This window comes from Calliphora vicina, chromosome 5, assembly GCF_958450345.1.
Source record: "Calliphora vicina chromosome 5, idCalVici1.1, whole genome shotgun sequence".
Taxonomy (NCBI): domain Eukaryota; kingdom Metazoa; phylum Arthropoda; class Insecta; order Diptera; family Calliphoridae; genus Calliphora; species Calliphora vicina.
The window spans coordinates 71810927-71836702 of record NC_088784.1 but is presented as its reverse complement, the minus strand read 5'-3'; the positions used below and the strand labels follow the sequence as shown (position 1 = coordinate 71836702).

Genomic DNA, 25776 nt, shown 5'->3' with positions numbered 1-25776 from the left:
TTTTGATTTTTGTCCATTGAACAAAGCACTGTGCGACGGGCTGATATGTCTAAAATCCTTTGGTTGTGATATTCCTTTATCGTCAATAACTTCTTAAATATAGATGTGATCGAAAAATGCACTCCTATTGTGATCACCAGGACAATGGAAAATATGTATTATAAGCATAAAAATGGCCTTAGGAATGACAATAAAAAATTTAAACTACTTTATAGAGCCCGACCGAGTATTTCATTTCGGATTAGGCCAAAAATCGGTGTAAAAGTATAATGGCAAATTTTGACACAAAAAAAGAAATTCATAATTGGAATGAATTTTGTAATAAATATTATTAATCGAATATGACTTTTTTTTCCAAAACTATTTTCATTCAGAATAAGAACATGTTCATAAATATTAAAAAATTGCACATGACGGAATTTTTTACGTAAATTGTATGCTATTTTAAAATAAATTGCATTATAATGTATTATCGAATGAATTATTTAAAAAAAAAATTGCATAATAGCCATATATTGGCCAATATTTTAAGATGATTTATAAATATCTGAAACTAATCATAATAAAACATCCATAAACATAAGGGCATTTCATCCTCTTTACTAAATTTTGCGAATTTCGCGTATATTTTCTCATTTTGTAGCTGAAAATCATAAAAAATAAAAAAAAATTCAGAGGAAAATTTCTCAGGTAAAATTCGAAAAAATAAAGTGCAAGAAATTATAAATAATTGCATCAACTTCTTCGTTGTTGGATTAATAACCCAATTAAAACAAAGGTAAGCAACTACATATAAAAATACATAAACTAACCCCTTTTTTATTTAAGATTACCAGACAATATAAAAGTTTTACAAAATATAGATTTTTTTCAGTCCAAAACATTTTAAGTTCCGAAGGCGAAATTTTACCAATTTTAAAATTATTTTGTATAAGCGAGGAACAAATTGGAAAAATAATTGACCAATATTCCAACATTCAATATATAAAATGGATTAATAACAAGTAAGAGTGCTATATTCGGCTATGCCGAATCTTATATACCCTTCACCTTTGTTGTGGATGCATTATTATTTTTTATAATTAGTATATATGTATGTACAATGCCCACTTTCAGCGTACAGCATCCTAAATTTATCAAGAACACAACAAACTACAACAACGCCAAACGAAACAAAACACCAAAAGAAAAAACAAAATACGCAAGCCAATGAAACCAACACACATCCAAACATACGTTTAATTGTATAAAAAAACAACAACGCCAAAAGAAACAAAACACAAAAGAAAAACAAAATACGCAAAGCATGCCATCCAAACATACGATTTGTTGCTTTTTTGTCAAAAAAACCAACACACAACCAAACAAACGTTTAGTTGTATAAAAAACAACAACAACTCCAAAAGAAACAAAACACAAAAAAAAACAAAATACGCAAAGCATGTACATCCAAAAACATACGTTTTGTTGCTTTTTTGTCAAAGCATGCAATACATTGTGTTTTTTGATGAAATTTTCAGAGGTTGTCTCGGATTTTTGCTCATATCTCCGTTATTTATGGACGGATTTTGCTGATTTTAAATAGCAAAATTCTCGAAAGTATGTCTGACAGATTTGTTGAAGATTTGGATCCCGGAGATATCTGGGGCCTTCAGAAAATTGATTTCAACAGACAGACAGACAGACGGACAGACAGACAGACGGACATGGCTTAATCGACTCCGCTATCTATAAGGATCCAGAATATATATACTTTATAGGGTCGGAAATGAAAAATGTAGAAATTACAAACGGAATGACAAACTTATATATACCCTTCTCACGAAGCTGAAGGGTATAAAAACAACACACTATCTTTCTGGGCAGAGGTAAAAGCATAGAGATGCCGGAGGGAACAAGAGATTCGTGGAAATTGCCAATTTTTTTTTAAAACTTCTCAGTCTTCCGTGGTCTAATGCGGACGTTGAACGTATGTTCAGTCAAATGAACATCGTAAAAACAAATATAAGAAACATTTACAGACAGTCAATTCTATTTTAGCAATTAGGTAAGACTTTATTGTTAAATTTTGATTTCTTAATTTTATGATATAATTTAATAAGATTTTAGAAGCGGAAAGTGTTGTTACCAATATGATGTCCCAACGAATTATCTGAAATTAATTGGATCTAGTGAAAGTTATGATAATAATGACTGGAATTTTTAAATTCATCAAATTATTTTCGTGATGTTAAAACTTATGTGATAAAATATGAATTTTAAAAGTTAATTTTTAAATAGTAATTTAAAGACTTGCCCATAACCTACATATTTTATTAAAACAAGGTCTGAGGATTTTTTGGCCGAATATAAGGTTCGGCTACAGTCAGACTTCAGAAAAGATTTTCTCTGGATATTTTAACTCGTTGTTGTTGTAACAGTTCTGTTGTTGTCGAATGTTCTTTTGACAATTAAAAAATTCATGGACTACTTTTTTGAAAAATATGACAAAAAATTCTTTTTATTGAGTTTTTGCGAAGATACTAATATTACAAATTGAAATTAAATTTTTATTTATGAATATTTTCTACAGTTATATTGATTTTGCTATTGAAAATGCAAAAATAAAAAGAAAATTTTGAAATTTGCTATCAGGAATAACGCTATCAGGAATAACCCAATAAAGTTTTGAAAAATCCCAAAAATAAGATTTTTTAGTTTTTCGGCTATAATATCCATACCAGGGACGGGATTATGGGAACCCTTTACAAAATAATTAAGAATATATTGGAACATCTATAATGGGTTACTATATTTTGATATTTTTGCCCTAATCAAAAATAATGTTTTTTTCGTTATAATTTTTTTTTTCATTTTTTTCGGTTTTTTTATTTTTTTAAATTAAAATGCATATAACTTTAGACTCAGTCATGATCTTTAAACAATTCTTTTTTAATTTGACATATACATTAATGTAAGTCCAATAAAAGAAAAGTAGAGAAAATATTTGGACCCATTGTTATCAAAAACTGAGGTAGGGTGGGTAAAAATGTTGGGAATTTAGTTATAAAATGCTAATATCTCATAATCTGTACGAGATAATTGATAGCTACGACGAGGTTTTTGTGCTCAACAAGGAGATTTCTTTGAAATCGGAACAGAAGAAATATGATCGTTTTTTCAGTTTTTGTAAAAATGTTTGCCATTGAAAATATACTTTTGCAATTTAATTTAAAAGAATAGAAATGTGTACATAATTGTCGTTCTAATGAGACATAAAAAACAGAAATTGGTTAAAAAATTTTAATGTAATTAAAAATTTCCCAGTCCATAACGTGTCACTAAAACAAGAAATGTAGGAATAAAATAAAAGCTTATGTTTACTTCAAATATATCCATCAAAATCAAAATGAGTTTTTGTCTTCTTTTTAAAAATTTTGTTAAACAAATTTCAAAATTTTTTTTTATCATCACAATGTGATTTACTGAGAATATAATAGGGAATAAAAATATGAAAAAAGTATGACAATACCTCCTATAGTTTTCCGTACATGCGATTTTCGAGAAAAACTAATTTTTTGGCCATATGTTGGCGAATGAGCCCAATTTCCTTACTGTTATGAATTTTAAGTAGAACCTATTCAGAATATTATAGTCCAGATAATTCTAAATATACTCTGAAAGATTTACTAAAATTGGAAAACGTTAAACCTTAAAGCGTGAAGGTAAAATTTTTCTATATTTGGAATTTTTCGTGGAGAGATAGCGAAATATTATATACTTTTGGCCGATTTTGATGAAACTTAAAAAAAGTTTTAAAAGTTCAGGGTCATTTCGACCCCAAGTGCTCTTAAGGGTTAATTTTCATTTTTGTACTGTTATTGTAAATACTAGACTTCGTGTTATATTTTTCTTAAGTTTCATCAAAATCATCCCAAAAATATATAATATTTCGCTATCTCTCCATGAAAAATTCGAAATATTGAAAAATTTGACCTTTGACCCTATAGATTTAAGGTTTAGCGTTTTCCGATTTTAGTAAAACACTCAGACTATATTTAAATTGGCCTGGACTATAATATTCTGAATTAGTTTTACTTAAAAATCATAACAGTAAGCCAAAATATGGCCAAATAAGTATTAGTTTTTCTCGAAAATCGTAAAATTTAAATCGCAGCTACTGAAAAACTATAGGAGGTATAGTTTTTTTACATTTTTATTCGCTATTATGTTGTAAATAAATCGCCATGTGATGATCCAAAAATTCTGAAATTTGTTAAACAAAATTTTTAAAAATTTGGAATTGGAGTTTTGAAACTTTGAAAAAATATTTTTTTTGGTTATACCTGCGAATAGGTTAACTGTATCCTATGAAGATAAGAACTCATATACAAGTAAATATGGATATATTTTAAGTAAGAATAAACTTTTGTTTTAATATTTCTCAAAACATGTTAATTTTGTTCCTACATTTCTTGTTCTAGTGGCCTGAGACACGTTAATGGCCTGGCGATTTTTTAATAACATCAACATTTTTTAACCAATTTTGTCTTTTATATCTCATTAGAACGACAATTACGTACACATTTCGATTCTTTTCAATTAAATTGCAAAAGTAATTATTTAATGACAAAAATTTAAAAAAAACTGAAAAAATGCATTTTCCCCTTGTAAATGCACCTCAAAACTAAATCGAAAGTCGGCACTGGTTGGCCTACTAGAACAAGCTAAACATTTTTTTGGTAGTATTTTAGGTCATTACGAAAGTTTTCAGCGGGTACCGTTTCAACATTTCAAAAAATTTAATTCTAAGGGACACTCTACATATGTATGTATATCTTACATATAAATTTGAAAATGTGATAATGAATGATTCAAACAATATTAAAATATGATGTATCTGTATTATACTAGATCGAAATTTAAAAAAAAAACTGAAAAAATGCATTTTTCCCCTTATAAATGCACCTCAAAACTAAATCGAAAGTTGGCACGGGTTGCCCTTCTTAGAACAAGCTAAACATTTTTTTGATGGTATTTTAGGTCATTAAGAAAGATTTCAGAGGGTACCGTTTCAACATTTAAAAAAATTAAAATCTAAGGGACACTCTAATACACATCTATTAAATCGGATTGAGAACAAAGATTTGGCATCATTTTTAATTTTTCATATTCCCGAGATACTGTACTTTGGCGCATGATGCTCCGCCACCGTTTAGTGTTTAATGTCCAAATTGAAAACATAAACTCAGCTATACCTACCCTTTAGACCGGGGTCACCATTTATGAAATTAAAATTTGCGTCACCACTGGCGGGTTAAAATCAGTGCTTTAGCTGAAAATCCTTTGAAATCGAAAAAAAATATATCTAAATTACAGATGTATTAACCCCTGTTCGTTGAAACTAATGGAAATGACCTTCCTTTGTTATACTGTTTAATAAATTTTCATCATTATTAAAGATTTAAAATCTTCATTAGCTATGACTGTGTGAAAATCCCTATCAATTGGTCTAGACTCTAGACACAGTGATATTACTGACTCATTTTCACCTTGGGTGGTGGTCATTACATTCATAACTAAACTCATTAGATGTGTGATCAAAGTCCGCAGTCATAACAAAAATTTTGTTGGTGTTTTCGTACATTTATTTATCAGGGATGACAAACATGGTACAATTGTACTTTTGTTGGTATATTTTTGGTACAATTTTTCCGGATTTTTTATTGAAATTTTTATTATAGTAATCAGATTTGCTTCAGCATTTGGTGCAACATTTCTTTTTAAGTTTTTAAGTTATTTATAATAAAAATATATTAAGAAATTTATATTCATATTTGGTACTAAATCAAATAAGCCATTTTTTCATCCCTGATTTATATGCATGTTTTTCATAATTCTCAATGATTTTTGAGTATTGACATGTGTTTTCAAACAAAAAATTATTCATCTCAGAATTTGAATGAATCATTTGGCAAAACAGTACTTATTTATTGTTACTTTTTTGTTTAATTAAAAAATCTAAATATATTTTTTTCCAAGAATTTCTCTATTACGCATAAACAACAATTGCATCTTTCGAAGCACTGTGTGACAAGTTAAAAAACAAATACAAATTCTGTTACAATACAATAAAATTTGAGAAAATCTTAAAACCCCTTTAATTAAACAAAAGGCAAAAATTAACATACTCGCAGAAATGCCGGCTAAAACAAAGAAAACAAAACAGAAAAAAGCTTAACAGACAACTGTTAAACAGTGTAGTTGAAATGTAAGAGAAAACACGAGTGCTGCTCTTTAATGTTAATTGAACAGTAATAATTTGCTCTTAAATATTTCGCTTAAAAGACTGATGATGATGGTGGTTGGTTGGCTGGTTGGTTGTTTGGCTGACTCTGACTGAGTGACTGACTCTGACTGAATGAATGAATGGATGGCTGGCTCGCTGGCTGGTTGAGTTGAGTTGTATGTCGTATTGTTCAGTCGGTTTGGTTGTTGGTAATACCGCGGCCCGAGTGTATTAAGCGTATTTGTATTAAACAACTGTTTGAAAATAATCAGTTGTAGTTAAACCGTAGCGCCGAACGGTCTAACAATTTCTGAAGCAAATTTATTTTTCTCTGTTCAAGAAACCACAAAATAAATAAAGAAAATCAAATCTTTTAAAAGAAAATTTTACACAAACACACTAACAACTAAAGAAAAACGTTTTTCTTGTTCATGTGAGAGTTGGTGGTAGCAGGCAGAAAGATTTTTTTTTTGTTTTTTTTAACAAAATTTTTATGGTGGCATTGTTTTGTTTGTGTGTTTTTTTGCCGCTGGTTTATAGTTTGTTTTTTATTTTATTTTTTTAAATAAATTTTTTGTCAATTAATTTAAGCCGGAATTTGGTACGTGTGCGTTTGCATTTGTGTGTGAGTTTATGGCAATAAACGGGCCAACAAATAATTTTGTGGTTGAAAAGAATGTTTAGAAAAGAAAAATTAAAAGAGAATCGCTAAGAAAAGGTTGTATTTTAATGATAAATTTAAATATTTTATAGCAATTTAAAGAAATAATAAAAAAAAATAAATACAAATAATCAAACAACTAAAAAGAAATACCAGATTATGACGTTAGAAAACAAAGTTTTTAGTTGAAAATAAAAAAAAAGAAATTATAATTGCCAATCACTTAATGTGCAAAGAATTTAATACAAAATAATAAATAAAATTTCGTTTATAAAGCTAAATTTAATTTTGCCGCGTTTTTTCTATAATATTTTCATACAGAAATTTTAATTAAAAAAAGAAAATAGTTGTAAAGAGTGAATTATTTCAAGTGAAAAATGTTTTTCATGTCCACCCGGGCGTATGAGTGTTAAGGAATTAAAGGTATTTATTCAGATGATTTTTGCATTTAATATTTTATAAGAAAGATTATGAAATTATGGTATTATGAACGGCCTTTTAAGTTTGAAAGAATTACAAATATGCTATTAAGTAAAATATATTAACAACTTAGTAATAAGTACTGGAATAAACAGGAATTAATTTAAATTTAAAAAAAAATAATTTTTTAAACTTTTTGCTTTTAGTTTTGTATTTAGTTGATGTTTAGAATTAAACAAATTAAAACAAAGCAAGTGTGTCCGTGATTATAAAATCGAGAATTTTTAAAATTTTTCGTTTATGTCTATGTCTCTCAATATCCATTGTGTTTGAAAATAACACTCTGTTACAAAATAACACTTTTTGTCAGAACTTGAAAAGCGACCTAATGGGGGTTGCAGACCTAAGTGAGGACATACTAAAACCGTTTTCAAAGATTTTGAAACACCCTCAAAATTTTGATTTAGTTTTAAAAAACTGTATTAGGTTAGGTCGTAGTTCTTTAGTACCTCTAACTCACACATTTTTAGACCGATTTAAAAATTTTAAACAATTATGGATAGGCAAAGAATTAAGCTTTCATAAAAAAATTTTATAAGTTTTTATAAAAACTTTATTTTTTCTTTTTTTTCGTAATTTTTCAAATTTAACAATAGTTATTATAATTTTTTTCTATGAAAACCTATTCGTTTTTGCACAGTTTCAATAATATAAAAATTTAAGCACCTGTGTTTTACAATATAAATTCAAATTGATTCTATTTCTATTTGCTTAAATTTGTATAGGAATTAATGTGAAAAAACGTACTTTTAATAAAGTTTTTCTTTATAAATCTTGAACTAATCGAGTTTCCATCGACATTTTTTTTCACGAAAATAGTAGAGAGTTTATGTGTCCTCATACCGTATTCTTTATTAATTTTTAACACCGCGGTCTTTGATATTTTTACATTGAAATATATATATATATTTTGAAAAATTTATACAATATAAATTTATTCTAAGTATTGGTCATTGTTAGGATATGGATTTCGAGCCAAAAGAACTGATCATCTTTTGAGGCCAGGAATGATCGAATACTCTGTTCCAAAATGAAGCGTATCCCAGATAGATCAATATAATTCGATCGAAACTAATAGTAGTAGTATGAGGCATGTTCTGTACTATAAAGAGGGTGAGGCAAAACTTCCCAACCACTTCATTCTAAATAGCTTTTAGCAGATATTGCAACATGTAGCCGAGTGTTGTTATGATGGAATGTTACAGTTTCATGTCTGGCCGCATATTCTGAGGGATTTTCGGTTGTGTTTGGTACAGGTTCCCTGTGATTGGTCTGGCCAAATTTCAGCAGCTCATAATAGATAGGACCCTTTTGGTCCCAACACATATAGAACATTAACTTAGAGCCATGGATATTTGGCTTTGGTGTCAATTCGTCTGGTTCTCTTACGCTTCTGGCTATCGTAATGGATCCATTTTTCATCGCAAGTAATGATTTGGTGCAAAAATTTCGGACATGCAAAATGACATATAAGTTGTTAAAAACAGCGTTCAAAAAATACGCCATCTATTGTAAATCCCGAATTTTTAAGTCATACACCCAATATATACCAATAAAAAGTATTGGTTTGTTAATTATTCGTGTTTTATTTTAATGAACACAATTTTTTTTTTAATTTTTTATAATACGAGTAATTGATGAATTTTTGAAATTATCTCGATTATTCGAACAAATAACGATTAAAAAATATTATTCGAATAATATATATAATTTTCGTATAAAGACTCTTTGATTATTTTATGAAATAATTGTTGATTGAATTTGTAAAGCTTTCGATTGAAATATATAAAAAATTAAATCTATATTGTTTATTATTAATTGAAAAAATCATTATAACTCTATTACAGATGCTTTAACCTTCCCTAGGTCGATTGGTAAATGAATGTAGAAAGTCGTTTCTAATAAAATTGTCAATGCAATCAATTTGAAATAATGTTATAAACTATTGGTCTTGTTTCTTTGTGATATTTTTCTCTCAATTTTCTTTTATATAATTTTTTTTTTTTATTTTAGCTTGAAAATAAATTTATTCAAGTACTCCGGATTGGAAAAATTTTATTCATTCGAATAAAATATATATGTTTTTCTCGATTATTTGTCTAGTTTTATTCGACAAGTAAGTTTGTTAACAATTTAGTTTTGTATTTTTGTTTTTAGTTTTTGTATTTAACGACTTCTAGTAAAATTTCACGGATAATATTTTTGCGGAACATTTTAACCCCTTAAATCCCTGTTTTAATGGTGTTTGTTGCTCGTTTTTAAAAGAAGGACAAAAAGACCCATGCCTTGGGGATTTAGAGGGTTAACATATTATACAAAAATGTTCTTCGTAACATTTTACATAAATTTGCAGAATACATTTTATACCTAAAATGTTCTTTAAAATAAAATTCTTAATAAATGCGAAATTAACCTAAGCTCTCTTTTGTTGTGTCTTATTTCTGACTTTCTGGTTGAATTTTCCGTTTTGATGTATTTAGGGACTTATAGTAAAATTTCACGTATAATTTTTTTGCAGAACAGTTTAATCCCTTAAATAAATATTTTAATGGTGGTTTTTGCACTTTTTAAAAGAAGGACAAAAAAGACCCATGCCTTGAGTATTTAGGGGGTTACCATATTCTACAAAAATATTCTCCGTGACATTTTACATAACTTTGCGGAACACATGTTATGACTAAAATGTAAGGATCATATGGTTTCTTATGAAGATTAACAATAAGAATGTGCCAGAGTTGGGAAACTTTAACCCGCCCTCAAATGAAATTCAGATGTAAACTTTCAAAACGCCGATACACGTGTCTTCTTTTTTTGTCTCTTCTATCAAAATTTATTAGTCGGACCTTGTAATTTTGGAAAAAATTTGAGTTTGTTGTATAGTGTAATGAATAAAAAAGAATTTACTCCAATTTGTTTAATACATTTTATGAAAAATAGAAAATTATTGAAATTTTAGTCTCCTGTCAAATACCAAACTCAGTTGTCAAAAACCTAAGTGGTGAGAATGTATTAGTAAATAAAACTATGTAAAAACAAAAACAAAACTCGTATGTGTGATTATTTTGAGTAAAATTTTGGTTTGAGTTTTTTTGTAGTTTCTCTATGTCTATGGCATAGATAAATACCCATTGATCCGAAATTCTCCTCTCAAAGACCTAACTCAGTTGTCAAAAACCTAAATAGTGATAATGAATTAATAAAAAAAAACTATGTGGAAACAAAAACAACACTCGTATGTGTGATTATTTTGAGTATTTTTACTTTCGCAAGAATTTTCAAAAAAAAATTTAAAATCAAATTAAACATAGCCTCTTAGCAGTTCCATTGAACCATTCAGCATGAATTAATTCGTACTGTTAATCTAAGTAATCCATTCCTTTAAGAATTCATTCTTTATTATATTAATTCCTTATTGAATCATTCAAGTTTTCTTTAAATCAAATTCATTACAAAATAGCTTAAAAAAATATGTCGAATGATTTTTTTTTAAAGAGAAATAACACTCAGGCAATTAATATGCCTATATATATTTGTGTTACTTTCTTTGGAAATGGGATAAAGTGTAGAAGAAAAGGTGGTGAAAGGAGGAGAAACCCTTTTAATTGACAACTCTGCAATTGCGCGTTATGTTTGTTATTAGTGCAGGTTGCAGCGCCTCTGATGGTGAGATGGCGCATTATTCAATGCCAACAACCTTTATTTAATTATTTTACTTCGGTGGCGTTTTAGTGTTCTACAACCGAAGGAGGGCGCTGTGATATATATTAGTTATTACTAAACTAATATTTATTATAAACTGATGTTGTTGATTGGCAGTGGCTGGGAATCGAACCCAGGCCACAAATACTATATCATGCTTAATGATCAAACACGCTAACCAATTAAGCCACAGCACCCTCTAAATTAAAAATTAAAACTTTCTTAGAATTTTACTAATATTACAAACAACTACCATAAGTTCACATCTGTGAAATTTATATCTGGTCTAGGTGAAATCATGTACCTATATTGCCCATTTTCAATACCAAAGAAACCTTATCAACACAGAGTATTTGTTGAAAATTTCAGCCAGCTACCGTTTGGGCCCTATTGTGTTTTTTACAGACAGACGGAAGGACATAGCTAGATCGTCTTAGAATTGCATAAGGTTTTGTGATGAATATTTCGATGAGTTACAGACGGAACGACAAAATCAAAATACCCCCATCTTTTTTGATGGTGGGTATAAATTTTAACGATAATGCCATTTGTGGTTAAGCATCGGGATCGATTTGAAATTGGCGGATTAGGAGAATATTTGCATATTTGCATCGAACAAAACATTGTAAACCCCCTTTTCTATTACTCAAACTATAAATTCATAAATTAAAAAAAGTGTTTAAACACATTCTTCAAAGTTCCTTTTTAAATTCTATTTAAAATTTAAGTTTATTACGAAAATAATGTCTTGACAATGTTACAAATTGTTGTATTATTGTATTGTATATTTTATAATTTATTAACACACACTCATAAAAATAAACAAAGAGTGTAAATAACATGCTAGTTTTACAGAAAATAACAACAACTACAACAACAACAGCAACAAAATATATAATAATATTATTTACATTTTGCAAATGTAAAAATGTGTATTTTCCATGACGTTGTGTAAAAAAAAAACAAAAAACAAATAAAAAATGCGAGTTTAGTTCGTATTATTTACAAATTCAATTCGAATCGATACAAAAGTATTATTTATTTATTTTTTAATAATAGAAACACTTAATATTCATTTAATATTTATAAGTAAAAAAATATATTTAAAAAAAAATCATATAAATAAATTTATTTCAAGACACATTTAGGATTTTAATATAAAAAATAAACTTATGAAACTAATATTGAAACAAATATACAGTAGGGCTTTAAATTTTTTATTCATTTTGTAATTGCTCTTGGGGATTTTAATTAAGGTTTATAAAAAATTAAAAGCGAAAAATAATTTGTTTAAAAATTCACACAAGTGGGGAATTCAAACGGTCTGCTATTAGGTCGTGTTGTCATAATGTCGTAAAATATTTTTTTAGTTTAAACAAATTCTTGTTGTGCTGCAAACAAAAACAGTGTTATTTTATGACAAACCCAACAAATATTAATTTAAACAAAAAAAATATTTTATGACATTATGACAATACGACCTATTAGGAGACCGTTTAAATCCCCCAAATATTTAATAACTAACAAATAATTTTGTTTAATATGACAACAATTTATTTTTTCTGAGTCTTAATATTATTAACATAATAATTTTGGAATATTATCACTCGGCACTAGCTGCACAAAATTCTAAATATGTATGTTTTCAGAAGAAAGCAAAATATATTTTTTATAAAAGCTATAAATCTTTATCTTTTGGTTTTCATGAGAGAACAGCAAGAAGATGAACAAATCTTCGCTCAAACTTTTGCTTCAAAATTTCTAACAAATTGATGCGTAACTAAATAACTTATAGATCATTTGTTTTAGCAAATATAAAACCAGACTTCAAAACTAATATAAATGGTATTTAATTAAGCCCTTCTTATCTTTAAATTTTAATAAAACAAAGTTTGTGTGAGATATCATCGAAATTGTATATTTGTTTAAAAGGCCTATCGGTGCCATCAAATGCGCTCATCCGAAATATCCAATTTTCCATGACTCTGGCGCATATATAAGGCAGAATTTGAACGATGCACAGTGGGTTGAATCGCATCCAAAGTGACACTTAACTCAGGCAATAGTGTTAGATTTTGTTTATATATTTTTTTTAAAGATTATGTGAAATAAAAAATTTTATAAAAAAAATGTTCACAAAAGAAAAAAATGTTCATGTCCATTGAAAGAATTTTTAAAACTGATATCTTCCGATCGGGAGGAAATTGACACCAAAGTTAATACTATTTAATAATAATTTAGACACAATTTTTCAACAAGATCGGTCAAGAACTCTCTGAGTTGTAGGGGTTCCAAATTTGACACTCTGACCAAACATTTGTTTTTTCTCATCCCGAGTTACCTCAATTTGAGGCCTTGAGGCTCCGGAGCGTATTGGTGATTTAACTCCAAATTCGAAACTTAAACTCAGCTATACCTCCTCTATAGCCATGGGTAATTTTATTAAAATCCGACAATAGCTTTAGAATTTACAGATTTATTTCCATTTTTTTTTCATTTATTTCCATTTTTTATTATCCGCCACAGTGCAGCTCGAGTCTTTTAATAAAATCTTAATTTAAAGAAAGGCGCGCAAACATGCGCAACATTTTTTTTTAAATAAAAGCCTAAATGTTGTACTTGTTTTATTTTATAGTTTAAAACAAACAACTACAAATATATTTAGTTATTATCCATCAAAAATTAAAAATACTCTAAATTTGGAACATTTAGAAAAAAAAAATCAAGTAAGAAAGTATGGTCGGTCAAGCCCGACCATATAATACCCTACACCAAGTAAATGAGTAAAAATATTTTTCTTTTAAAATATCAATAATTTATATTTTTGAGTGATTTTCGGAAGTGGGCCTTATATGACCAATTATGGACCGATCACCACGAAATTAGGTCGTGTGATTTATGTCTATATGAAAGTTATTTATGTTGAATTTTGTGTATATACCAACATTTTTAAGTGATTTAAGCACGTTAAAGTGATTTTCGGAAGCGGGTCTATATGGGAGTTATGACTAATTATGGACCGATCGTAACAAAATTTGGTGACATGAATTTTGTATATATAAAACTTATTTGGAGCGAAATTTGTGTAGATACATATATAAATTAAACATTTATAACCGATAAAGTCCAATTTCGAGAGGACATTTGTATGGGGGCTAGGTGAAATAATGGACCGATTTCAGTTTTTATAGACTTCGTCTTTGGGCCGAAAAAATTATATGTACCAAATTTTATCGAAATATCTTCAAAATTGCGACCTGCACTCTGCGCACAAGGTTTACATGGACAGCCAGCCAACCAGCCAGACGGACGGACATCGTTTAATCGACTCAGAAAGTGATTCTAAGTCGATTGGTATACTTTAAGGTAGTCGTTACACACATCTGCACAAACGCATAATACCCTCCCCACTATGGTGGTGTAGGGTATAAATACAAAAATACATTTACAAAAAAAATCCAAATAAAAGATTCTCATTCATATACTCAAATATCTGAAGTTAATGGTTCCATCATAAAAAGTTAACATTTAAAAGTTTTTTAAAAAAAAATATTTTAATTGTATTTAATATAAAAATACGAAAAATTTATCCACTTTGACAGTATACTGCTGAAAAAGTATGCAATCTGGAATAATGATTTTAGCTACTCTTGATGTAGAATTTTGTCTAATTTTACCCGGTACCATATTTCATAAATAAATATTAATTCTAAAAAATCAATTAAGCGCCACTTTGAACATGAGTGTGGGCTTGTTGGCTTTAAGGATCGCACATTCTGACAAGTGTGAAGTAGATTTTTTCGAAGCACATAACGTTTCACGACCAGCTACGAAACGTTCAACTTATAATTACGAAAAGGCTTTTCGGGGCTGAGCTCAACTATTTCTTTCTAAATTTTAATTGGAAACTCTATTTCTTAGACAAAAGTGTCAATGCCATGGCAAAAATGGACGAAAACATAATTATGATGGAAAAGAAAACAAACAAAAAATATGTATAAATCCTGGTTTAATCAGAAGTGCAATATTGTAATTAGATCCAGAGAGGAATCATTCAGAATCTGGAGTGATAACAAATATGAAGAAACTGATTTGAGCAAAAGGCGATATCATTCGTTAAAGGATTGTTTAAATAAACATCCCATACAAATATTTTCTTTAAAAAGTTATCAAAAAATACACTTTTCACCCAAAATTACCCATTATATGTAGTAAATCATTAATTATATAAAATTAATAGGTTTAATTTATGATTTTTAATAACTTTAAAGCTGAATTTTATGCATTAGAAAAAAATCATTTTTGAGAGTATGAGTAATATTAATTATGATTTATATTAAGCAATTGTAAATAACTCAGAAACCTCTAGAAATATATTAAAATTCAAAGCCTCTATAGAAACACAACAATTAAGGTTTTCAATATAAAATGTTATTTTATATACCTTCCCAGGAAAAATTTTGTGAATTTTTGTAATGACCACTAGTTATTTCATGCCTTCTTTTGTAAGGAGTGGTGGTTACCCAGCACATTATTTTATTTACTAGAATAAGTACTTATTTTTATGCAGGCTGGTAATGAACTTTTGCATTTAGCACAGCTATCTAGTGTGTTTGACTGGAAAACGGGAGGTTAGTGGTTCGCCACCTGTCAAAGCCATTAATTTTTTTGTTCATATCATATTCATTTATATGTTGATGTTAAAACTATTGTTAACTTACAATAAAATAACTCGTACATGGAGCAGTGAGTTAGCAGCTTGACTATCAAACACAAGCAATAATGTGACTGTTCGATTCCCACACAAGGCAATATTTTTTGTGTTTTTTTTTTAGCTACATATTCTTGTTGTGAATTTACTACTTATTTCTCAACTGATTGTAAGTACATTTGTAAGCTTGACCCCTGAATTTTTTAAAAATCTCGAACAACGGTAAGTAGTGTTTCAGTCAAATAATAAGTAGTTATCGCTTTGCTCCAATTATACTTGCTGGCTTACTAGGTAAGCAAAGTTTTTGCTGGGTTATTAAAAATTATTATAATGTTGGCTGAAAAACAAATATTTTTATAAGAGTTTTTTATTTTATAAATTGTTTTAATCTTTATGATTTTTTAAACAAAAAACTTTTAGAAACATCTGTGGCTATTGTTTAATTAAAACTGTTACACAAATTGTATCCTTAATATTGAACATTTCGGAAATATGGAAATTTTTTCAATCCAAGTCACTCAATATGTTAAGTAAAATATTTACCGCCACATGCATAAACAGTTTATAAATTTATCAAAGGTTTATAAAACAAATTTTGTATGGAAATTTTGTTTGATAAACCTTTGATAAATTTATAAACTGTTTATGCATATGGGGGTTAGATTATACAACTTAAATTATTAATTTAATATTTTTATGTATTTTGTTACAAAATTTCATGTTTTAAAGCAATTTTAAAGAGTTTACAAAAGTTTGATTTTTGAGCGTATGAGTAATATTAATTATGACTTATTTTAAACAATTGTAAATAACTCTGCAGCCTCAATAAATATTTAAAAACTTAAAGTATCCATAGAAAACCAACACTTAAGGCTTGCTAATAATTGTTATTCTGTATTAAAAGTCATATCTCAAATTATTATAAAGTATGCTGAAAAACAAATATTTTTATAAATAAAATTTATTTTATAATTTATTATGATCATTGGTAACGGCCTATGTAATATTATAGAAAATTTGACAAACTTCCAACAAAATTTGCCAAACTTTCAACTCTATTTCACACTTTTCATAAAAAAAATTATAAAAATTTCAATTCCTATTTTCAATCATTCACTGATCCGGTTGATAAAGCTAACGTTTTGACTGAATTATTCGCTAATAATTCGAGGCTACTGGAAAGCAATCAACCATAACCCGAACACGAAAATATATTCATTCCAGCTAGCACAGTTAAAATAATTTTAGCGAATCTCAACATAAACAAGACTCCTGGGCCTGGCCACCTGATATACGAGCACTGGTATTGAAACAGTGTTCTACGGCGCTAGCTCATCCATTGGCTAACCTTTTCAGCACTTTATACCGGAAAATTTCTAAGGTGGCTAATGTAACTCCAATTCCTTAAAAAATAGAGGATAACAACCCTGAACATTATCGCCCAATAGGAATGCACTTTCTATAGTTATGGAGAGTATGATTAACTACCCTCTTGTTAAACATTGAGAGCCCAACAAACTACGGGAGACTTGATAGCTTTCCTACAACCGTTGCCATTTACCGTTTTGGTGAAAGTAAAGTGGTGGCTCTAAATATTTCCCAGGCATTCGTTAGAGTCTGGCATGGAGCGCTTTTATCAAAACTTATTGCTTTTGGCGTCGACTTCTCTTGATTTAAATTGAGCTTTCTCAGAGATCGCCCTATACGAGTAGTTGAAGATGGAATCTCATCATACGATTTTAAGATCAATTCAGGGGTACCGCACGGCTTCGTCCTTTCTCCCAATCTATTTCTTATCTTTCTAAACGACCTGTTTCGTTAAACCTCCAATCCTATCAATTCTATTGCAGACGACTGTTCAGCCACCTAATAATTTTGTCCAGCTATATTTGATTTTCGAATCACAGTTCTCTCATTCAAAAATATTTAAACCCAAAATCTGTTAATTTTAACACTTGCTGTGTCAAAGTAACATATTTAAAAATTTTGAATCGGGGGCATAATCATCTAGACGTCATTCCAATTGAAAATTCTTTCTTCATATAAATCATTTACCTGATTACTAAGTACATTCATACATATATTCTAAATTTTCCAATAAAAAAAATCTTCTTTTGTCTTTATTTATTGCTATCTGTCTGTTTCTATTTGATTTTTATTCCTAAGAAATATGTTCTTGCTAAAAAATATTACTGGGGAATTTTTATTTTATGTTCGTATTCCTATTGAGTTTTTATTCTGCATTTAAAATGTCATAAAACTGTCGCTAAATATCAAACAAACTACGTGTTGTGAAATTAGTCAAATTTTATAGCCAGTTTATTTCAGTCTCGTTTGATTTAAACAAAAAAAAAAAAAACTGTGTGTATACAAATATTTTATTAATCGATTAAAAGCGATTAGTTGCGGGTTAAATGTTCTATGTTATTTTTCACAATTTTATTATGAGATTTGAATTAAAGTAAATAAATTCAAAATTGTCCTTTTTCTGATTTTATAAAATAAATAGTAAAAATTTCTCATAAAATTCGGTGTGAAATGAAAGTAGACCAGCTAACAATGCAAACTATTAATGGAAAAATTTGGAAATACTTTCCAAATTTCAATAAAATAGCAAACACAATAGTCTTTCAGATACATTTGTTTTAAAAGTGATTATAATTCGTTTAAATATGACGAAATTAACTTCTTAAAATTTTTACCCAGCTTTTTGATAATTCTAAATAATTTCTGAATTGTTTAAAAATCATGACTGTATTCAAAGTTATATGCATTTTAATTTTATATTTTTCTCTAGTTTTTTTGGGAAAAAGTACTTATTTTCTTTTTAAGTTATCTAACAAATTTCTGGGAAGATGTATAAGGAATTTATACATTTTCAAAAGCTAACTTTATATAAAATAATTTAAATAAAAAACAAATTGAAAATTTTAGATACCAGGTCCATCCAAAAAACCTCTATTTTTTTATGTAAAATTCAACTTTAGGGCAAAAATTCTCTAATCGCATAGTCGATATTTAAATATAGTTACCCATTTTAAATGGCCCAATATGTTTGTAATTATTTTGTAAAGGGTTCCGATAACCCTGCCTCTGGTATGGATATTATAGCCAAAAAATTAAAAAATTCCATTTTTCAAAACTTTTTTAGAAATTGCGGGATTGCTGATAAAAAATTTCAAATTTTGTTTTTATTTTTGCATTTTTAATAATAACTATAAAATTTCAATAAAAAATATTACAGATCAACAGCTAAAAATGGCTAAAAAAGACTAACCACTATATGGATTTGATGCTTCATGGTTACCTAAGTACAAAAATGGTAAAATTTTTGAATTCTATGGATAGATTTTTTTTTGAATTTTTTTTTTGTGAATTTGCTCATTTTCACAAAATTGTATATGCTTACAAGATTGTACTTTGAGTGTAAATTTTACATTTGTTTTGTTTTTGTTATAATTTTCGTTACAATTAAAATTTACACTCAAATTACACGCATGTAAGCATACAATATTTTGTGAAAATGAGTGAATTCACTTAATTGTGAATAAATTCGAAAAGAATCCACCGATATTTATGATCAATATATCATTTTGTTTCTATTACATGTGGCTTTGGGATAAAGTAATAAATATGAACAATTTCTGAAGTTTTCGATTTTTAATGATTTTTTTAAAACAAAAAAATTGCTATTTTCACGTAAAAAATATATTTTTTGCTTCAATTTGTTATTATAATTCCGAAACTACTGAGCCGATTGAAACGCAATATATATGTGAAATTTTGTACATAGCATGGGGAAATTTTTTTCAGAATTCAATCAATCGAAAGAAGAACATTAACTACTTAATTTTATGTATATCAAACAATAAACTAAAATTTTGTGAAATTGAGCGAATTCACTTAATTGTGAATAAATTCGAAAGAAAGCAATCGATTTTTATGATCGATATCTCATTTTATTGCTATTATATGTGGGTTTGTGATTAAGTAATAAATCTCAACAATTTCTGCCGTTTTCGATTTTTCATGAGTTTTTTAAAACACAAAAATTTGTTATTTTCACGTAAAAAATATATTTTTTGCTTAGATTTGTTATTATAACTCCGATACTACTGAGCCGATTAAAACGTAATATACAAGTAAAAATTTTTACTAGCATGCGGAAAACGTTTTCAATATTCAATCATTCAAAAGAAGAACACTAACTACTAAATTGTATGTATATCAAACAAAAAACAAAAATTTTGTGAAAATGAGCGAATTCACTTAATTATGAATAAATTCGAAAGGAATCAATCGATTTTTATGATCGATATCTTATTTTGTTGCTATTATATGCGGCTTTGTGATAAAGCAATAAATCTGAACAATTTCCGTAAGAAATATATATTATGCTTCAATTTGTTCTTATAACTCCGAAACTACTGAGCCGATTAAAACGCAATGTATGAATATTGATTAAAGGCTATGTAAATTTGAACTTTTCTAAGTTTATTTTAATAATATCGGACTAACCCTTTTTGAGTTATCATAAATTATGTGGAGAAACGTCTAAAAAAATTCACAATTTTAAAAAATCTATCCATAGAATTGAAAAATTTCACCATTTTTGTATTTAGGTAACCATGATGCATCAACTCTATATAGTGGTTAGTGAAGCCTTTTTTGCTTTTGACCTGTGTAATTAATCCCATCTTCTTTTCTCACTGGCTCATATTTTCATTAGCTATTTATTGTTATTAGCTGTTTTGTTTTGCATTTTCCGGTAGAAAATGTTCCAGAAATCGTATGCGGGCCTGTAGGGGGGATATTCCAAATTGTAGCGTTTCCTCAATAATTGTCCTTTCCTTTGAAATATTCGAAAGTTCGTATGTATTGGAATAGTTCGTATGTGCTACATATGTGGTGACAAAAACCCACATATGTAGCAGTACATACCATTTAGATTAAGATCGATTAAAATATCACGGTATTATTTCAAATCAATATTTTTTGTTTTAATTTTTTTCTTATTCTGAAATTAGTTCAGATATTGTAGATATAAATTTGTTTATTATAAAGACTGTTCTATTTAAATTTACCTTCACACATATTTAGGAATTTGGTGGTCATTTTAAGAAATAATATTTGGTTGTATCCAGTGGTAATTGCAGTTATTTAGTGGTTCTGAAAATGCCTTTTTTGGGGTACTTGGTTAATTTGAATTTGAACGGAATTTGGCATAATTCCGTAACCGTATTTTCTGTTATTACGGTAATATTTTAGAGAAAACGATAATTTTGGTCTCAACCAAATTATTTATAAAATTTACAAAAAAATGTTGACAAAGGTGGTACTGTATTAAATGTAACTAGGGTTTTTAATTTCCCGACCTTTTTTGATTCCCCGGAAACGGGAAAATGTTTCTCTACATTCCCGGGTACCCGGCTATTCCCGAAATATATAATAATACTGTGAATTATGAATATTATAGCAAAATTTCATATAAAAACTTAGTGTTATAATCATTATATATAAAGCTTCGTATTAATTAATTCAATTTGAACTTAATTCATTTCATAAATCCATTCCCAGTATCAAATTGAGTTAAAATGTTTTTTCTCATTCAGTTGTATTTAGCTTTTAATCATTTACAAAATGAATTGAAACAAATTGTATTTTAGTAAAAGGAATTAATTCAATACATTTAACTGAATCGGTAAGACATACAATTTATTTTGATCACGAAAATGGAATTAAGAATTAATTCCTTCGATCCTTTGTTATATGTAATATTTACATATACATAAAGTCTTCATTTGATGCCTTGTTATTTACAAAATATAAAAGTTTATACAAATAATTTTTAAAAAATATATGACGGAAAGCTTAAAGATGAAAATTTCCAAATTATTGAATTCAAAGGTGTTCATTCACAAAATGAAGAATTATGAATTTTTATAATACAGAATGATTTTTTTTGCAGAAAACACACTTATTATGAAGATGTCATTGTTACCAAGAACTATTGCTGTGTTTCCTTTCAAAGCCAAAATCAATTCTATACTTGAAAATACCAAAGCGTGTGTCGCCATCAAAAGTGAATAGAGTTTTGTGGAATAATTCGCACCGGTCCATTTTGGCATTGAGATTATTCACTTTTATTTCTAGATCGTGCAGTTTTCCATATGTCTTTTTAAATGTCAATTCGTTAAACCCCAACTAAATAATAATATTAAGCGACCTATTATTTCCGAGATATAAACGAAAAACTGTAAAAAAACTTTTCACTTTAAAAAAAATGGAGTTCTAACTTGTTTTCTTTGTAATTTCATCAGGTTTTATTTTACGGGAATCCCGACCAAAAATCCCTGAAATCGGGAAATGAAAAATTCTCGGGATAAAAACCCTAAATGTAACCTAAGATTTCAAATAAATTCAATTTTATTATGAATATAAAAACCCTAAATGTAACCTAAGATTTCAAATAAATTCAATTATGGAAATCAACAAGTTTTATTTAAAAAACATTATTTTCGATTATGTCGGAATACCTTTTCCGACATAATCGGTAACGGTTACATAATAAGAGGTAACGGTTACGATATGGTAGGATAAGCGTAGTGGAAAGAGTATTTTTTTGAGTAAAATCCGTAATAGACTTAAATAATTTTTCAATGGTACCTATTCATGTCCGAATTTCCAGCTTTTATCAGTGCTGATCTTTAAGCTTTCATCGATTTGCTAAAGATCTCCAGATTAGCAGTTTCTTCAGAAACTGCATTTAAACTTTAATTATGAAAATTATCACTTTAAATAATTTATTCTGTGTTAAAATTCACAGTAAATAATTCTCGTTTTTCCAACGAAATTATTAAATAAAATAAATAAGTTCTGCTTTAACACACGTATTATAACTTTAAAATATAATATAACCAAGTACTTTTTGCTAAACAAAAAAATTTATAATTTATTTACTGTAAAAAAAAAAATAATAATAAAAAAAACTACATAGAAATTGTATGTTTGTAAGTAAGTAGCTATAGTATAGTTTTTTTATGAGATTTTTTTTTACAAGCTTTCAACAAACTAAATACTTCCACTTGAATTATAAACACCAGCACCACCACCAACATCATTGAACTATGGGGCATAAACTCATTGTACTACATTCATCCAGTTAGTCAGCCAGCCAGCCAGCCGGCCGGCCATTCAGTCCGACATTCATTCAACCATCCAACCACCACTTGATTGAAATCGCTTCGAAATATCAGAAATAATAATAAAATATTGTATATATATGTACAATATTTATATTAAAAAAAATACAGCAACAAAAAATAAATAAATATAAAAAACTACAGGGAAAATAACAATAATAAAAAAAAAATAATATTGTGTTTTTTTTGTATATATTTTTATTTTTTGTTTAACGACGGCAAATTGGGAATTAATTATGCTTGACGTGTCGTACTTATAAACTACAAATAATACAGACAAGTACAAGCAAATATTTCTATAACAATTTAAGGGTCAGAGATTTGAAAGAATTTTTTTCAGTTTAAATTAAAGTCTTTCTTTATAACATAAAATATATTAAGGGATTTAAGGAATTTAAATTGGGAATTCTTTTAAAATGTTGTAAAAATTAAGTATTAACAAGTAAGAGAGCTATATTCGGCTATGCCGAATCTTATATACCCTTCACCAGATTATACTTCAAATTAAAAATTTTAAATATTTTTAGGTAAACAAAGTTTATTTTTTTCCAAAGTTGTTTTTTTAAATTTTTGGAGAAACAAATTTCTCGAATTGTTTTTTTTTAATTTTTTATTTTTTAAAATTTTAATTTTTTTTTTGTTTTTTCAATTTTATTTTTAAATTTTAGCGAAAAAAACTTTTGATAAAAAAAAATCGGGTTATAAAATATTTTTCCGATTTTGACCCATTATAGGTCCAACTTACTATGGTCTTCTATACGTCATTATAAAGGTCTTTGAAATATCTATCATTAGATATCCATATTGTCTATATTCATGACTTAGTAATCCAGATATAGGTCAAAAATCTAGGTTGTCCTGGTTTTTTCCTCATATCTCAGTTATTTGTGGACCGATTTTGCTGATTTTAAATAGCGAACTTCTCGAAAGCATGTCTGACAGAATTATTGAAGATTTGGAACCCGAAGATATCTGGGGTCTTTAGAAAATTGAGTTCAACAGACAGACAGACGGACATCGTTTAATCGACTCCGCTATCTATAAGGATCCAGAATATATATACTTTATAGGGTCAGAAATGAAAAATGTAGAAATTACAAACGGAATGACAAACTTTATATACCTTTCTCACGAAGGTGAAGGGTATAAAAATTGTCGACGAGAAGACCGTTTTCGATAAGTAATGGGCTAAGTAATGTAGGTGGTATGTAGTAGTGCTTGCAAAGACTTGTTGCATCCAAATTTTTCCAGAAATATCAAATTGTTAATTTGAAAAAAATTCTAAATCAGCAAGAGTTAAATTTGAACAAATATTCATGGTTTTTGTTGGGTTTTTAAATAAATCACAACAAATTCAATTTAATGACCAAACTTTTGGCTTTATTAGCTCACGAATTTCATGGCATTTGGCCTCCGTGACTGCTCCTTATGAATGCCGGTCCAATTTTTAACCATTTTTTCGATCATACTCGGCCTAATTTTGTCAATAATGAGTCGAAAGTTGGCTTCGTTGCTGGTTTATCGGCATAGACTAGAGATTGGACGTATTCCAATTTTTTAAATTTTAACATTTTTTTTTTTTGTTTTTTCAATTTTATTTTTTAATTTTTGCGAAAAACTTTTGGTGAAAAAAAATTCGGGTTCAAAATTTTTTTCCCGATTTTGACCCATTGTTGGTCCAACTTACTATTGTTTTATATACGTCATTGCAAAGGTCTTTATAAAATCTATAATTAGATATCCATATTGTCCATATTAATGACTTAGTAATCCAGATATAGGTCAAAAATAGGTCGAAAATCTAGGTTGTCCTGGTTTTATCCTCATTTCTCAGCCATTTGTGGATCGATTTTGCTGATTTTTAATAGCAAACTTCTCGAAAGCATGTCTGACAGAATTATTGAAGATTTTGATCCCGAAGATATCTGGGGTCTTCAGAAAATTGATTTCAACAGACGGACGACAGACAGACATGGTTTAATCGACTCCGCTATCTATAAGGATCAAGAATATATATACTTTATAGGGTCGGAAATGAAAAATGTAGAAATTACAAACGGAATGACAAACTTATATATACCCTTCTCACGAAGGTGAAGGATATAAAAATAGTCGACGAGAAGACCGTTTTTGATAAGTAATGGGCTAAGTAATGTAGGTGGTATGTAGTAGTGCTTGCAAAGTATGTTAAGAAATAATGACTTGTTGCTACCAAAATTTTCCAGAAATATCAAATTGTTAAATTTGAACAAAAATTCTAAATCAGCAAGAGTTAAATTTGAACAAATATTCAGGGTTTTTGTTGTGTTTTTAAATAAATCACAACAAATTCAATCTAATGACCAAAACTTTGGCTTTATTAGCTCAAAAATTTCATGGCATTTGGCTTCCGTGACTGCCATCCTGTCGGTCAAATTTTTAACCACTTTTTCGATCATACTCGGCCTTATTTTGCCAATAATGAGTCGAAAGTTGGCTTCTAAGTCATCAATCGTTGCTGGTTTATCAGCATAGACTAGAGATCGTCCAAAGGTGTCAATTCACAAGCATGAGGTTGCCAACACACAGGACCATTTCATGAGATAATTCGGCGACAACAAAGTGATGGTTTCCCTCATTAAATGGCAAGTTGTGCAGTCTTAATGGAACCATTTCCCCTCCAAATGATTTGCAATGACATCACAATGGTTTAGAAACGTTTTTTTTATATAATTCAGTATCTCGGGAACTACTGGAGATATTGTTACGAAATTTC

General features: G+C 28.3%; 2 protein-coding genes across 2 annotated transcripts in view; one reads left to right on the top strand and one right to left on the bottom strand.

The window, feature by feature from the left end:
• The window catches only part of LOC135961369 (piggyBac transposable element-derived protein 2-like), a 164097-nt gene that overhangs the window by 57101 nt on the left and 81220 nt on the right, over positions 1–25776 (bottom strand). The window lies entirely within an intron of this gene.
• Positions 6432–25776, top strand: part of cv-2 (crossveinless 2) — a 199290-nt gene continuing 179945 nt past the window's right edge. Inside the window, exon 1 of the mRNA XM_065511881.1 lies at positions 6432–7352. The gene's annotated coding sequence lies outside the window, so the exon portion shown is untranslated. The remainder of the gene's footprint in view (positions 7353–25776) is intronic.